General features: G+C 42.3%; 1 non-coding gene across 1 annotated transcript; it reads right to left on the minus strand.

The window, feature by feature from the left end:
• Positions 1-696: 696 nt before the first annotated feature.
• TRNAT-UGU (transfer RNA threonine (anticodon UGU)) lies at positions 697-772 on the minus strand. Its single transcript has one exon. It is a non-coding gene; the product is annotated as a tRNA-Thr (tRNA).
• Between the last annotated feature and the right edge of the window lie 2,085 nt (positions 773-2,857).

Consider the following 2,857-nt stretch of genomic DNA (forward strand, 5'->3'; position numbering starts at 1 on the left):
AAAATATTTTATTTATCCATTTTTATTAGAGAGAGAGAGAGAGAGAAGAAAGAGATAGAGAGAACAAGGGGAGGAGCAGGAAGCATCAACTCCCATATGTGCCTTGACCAGGCAAGCCCAGGGTTTTGAACCGGCAACCTCAGTATTCCAGGTCGACACTTTATCCACTGCGCCACCACAGGTCAGGCCCTTTGGCCCATTTTTTAATTGGATTGTTTACCTTCCTGGTGTTGAGTTTTAGAAATTCTTTATAAATTTTGGTTATTAACCCCTATCAGAGAAGATGCTTGATACACTTTCAATCTTCTTAAATTTATTGAGACTTGTTTTGTGTCCTAACATGTGGTCTATCCCAGAGAATGTACCGTGAACTCTTTTTCTTTTTTGTATTTTTCTGAAGCTGGAAATGAATGGGGAGAGACAGTCAGACAGACTCCGCATGCGCCAGACCGGGATCCACCCGGCACGCCCACCAGGGGGCGATGCTCTGCCCACCAGGGGGCGATGCTCTGCCCCTCTGGGGCGTTGCTCTGTTGCGACCAGAGCCACTCCAGCGCCTGGGGTAGAGGTCAAGGAGCCATCCCCAGCGCCCGGGCCATCTTTGCTCCAATGGAGCCTTGCTGCGGGAGGGGAAGAGAGAGACAGAGAGGAAGGAGAAGGGGAGGTGTGGAGAAGCAGATGGGCGCCTCTCCTGTGTGCCCTGGCTGGGAATCGAACCCGGGACCTCTGCACACAAGGCCGACGCTCTACCACTGAGCCAACCGGCCAGGGCTGTACCATGAACTCTTGAAAAGAATGTATATCCTGCTGCTTTGGGGTGAAAGGTTCTGAAGATATCTATTAAATCTAGTTGATCTAGTGTGTCCTTTAAGGCCTCTGTCTCTTTGTTAATTTTCTGTCTGGAGGATCTATCCATTGATGTTAGTGGGGTATTAAAATCCCCTACTATTATAGTATTGCTGTTGATCTCACCCTTTATGTCCATCAAAATCTGCTTTATATATTTAGGTGCTCCTATATTAGGTGCATAAATATTCACAATGGTTATATCCTTCTGTTGGATTGCTCTTTATCATTATGTAGTGACCTTCTTTATTCCTTACTATAGCCTTTGTTTTAAAGTCTATTTTTTCAGATATAAGTATTGTTACCCTAACTTTTTTTTCATTTCCATTTGTGTGAAATACTTTTTTCCTTCCCTTCACTTTTAGTCTATGTGTATCTTTTGTTCTGTAGTGGGTCTCTTGTAGACAGCATATGTTTTCTTATCCATGCAGCTATCCTATGTCTTTTGATTGGAGCATTTAATCCATTTACATTTAAGGTTATTATTGATATGTAGTTGTTTGTTGCCATTTTTTTTTTCTTTAAATCTACAATCCTCTTTTTCTCAAATTTTTTTCCTTTGCTCTTTTTACAGCAGGCCCCTTCACGTTTCTTGCAGTGCTGGTTTGGCTGTAATGAATTCCTTGAGTGTTTTTCTGTCTGGGAAGCTTTTTATTTCTCCTTCAATTTTAAACAGTAGCCTTGCTGGATAAAGAAGTCTTTTTTTTTTTTTTTTTACAGAGACAGAGAGTGAGTCAGAGAGAGGGATAGATAGGGACAGACAGACAGGAACGGAGAGAGATGAGAAGCATCAAACATTAGTTTTTCGTTGTGTGATGCAACACCTTAGTTGTTCATTGATTGCCCTCTCATATGTGCCTTGACCACGGACCTTCAGCACACTGAGTAACCCCTTGCTAGAGCCAGTGACCTTGGGTTCAAGCTGGTGGGCTTTTGCTCAAACCAGATGAGCCCGCGTTCAAGTTGGCGACCTTGGGGTCTCGAACCTGGGTCCTCTGCATCCCAGTCCGACGCTCTATCCACTGCGCCACCGCCTGGTCAGGCTAAAGAAGTCTTGGTTGTAGGTTCTTGCTTTGCATCACTTTGAATATTTCTTGCCAGTCCCTTCTGGCCTCAAGTGTTTCTATTGAGAAGTCAGATGTCATCCTTATAGGGGCTCTTCTGTAGGTAATTAACTGCTTTTCTCTTGCAGCTTTAAGTATTCTTTCTTTGTTTCTTAACTTTGACACTTTAATTATGATGCGTCTTGCTGTAGGCCTCCTTGGGTTCCTCTTTAATGGAACTCTCTGTGCTTCTTGAACTTGTGTGGCTTTTTCCTGCATCAATTTAGGGACATTTTGAGCTATGATTTCTTCAAACAGGTTCTCTATTCCCCTATGATGCAGATGTTCTCTTCATGTTGTCACAGAGCTCTCTTAGAGTTTCGTCAGACTTTTTGAGCCTCGTTTCTTTTCACTGCTCTGCTTTTGTGCTTTTGTTCATCTTGTCCTCTAAATTGCTGATTTGATCCTCTGCTTCATCCAGCCTGCCATTAATTCCTTCTAGAGCAGTCTTCATTTCTGATATTGTATTTGTCATTTCTGACTGGTACTTTATGATTTCAATGTCTTTTTTGATGCTTGCTATCTCTTTATTTAGGTGCTCATTATGTCCATCCATTATTGCTCTAAGATCCTTGAGCATCCTAAAAATCATTGTTTTAAACTCTGCATCTGGTATTTTGGTTACTTCCATCTCATTCAATTATTTTTCTGGAGATTTCTCTTGTTGATTCATTTGGGTAACATTTCTCTGTCTGCCCATTTTGTCTGTGTATTAGGTAGCGCTGTTTGACTTTGTAATTTTTGTGTGGACTTTAAGAGGAAGATGGGCTTAGTGGTACTGACCGACAGGCCACCTGTTTTCCTTGTTCTAAGAATGCTTCTTGAGGGTACTATTTTCCCTCCTGTTGTCTGTGAGTATTTAATGCAGTTGGTCCTTTTGTGGGTATGGTTATCCCTTCAGGCTGGCT

The sequence above is a fragment of the Saccopteryx leptura genome, chromosome 1 (genome assembly GCF_036850995.1).
Source record: "Saccopteryx leptura isolate mSacLep1 chromosome 1, mSacLep1_pri_phased_curated, whole genome shotgun sequence".
NCBI lineage: Eukaryota > Metazoa > Chordata > Mammalia > Chiroptera > Emballonuridae > Saccopteryx > Saccopteryx leptura.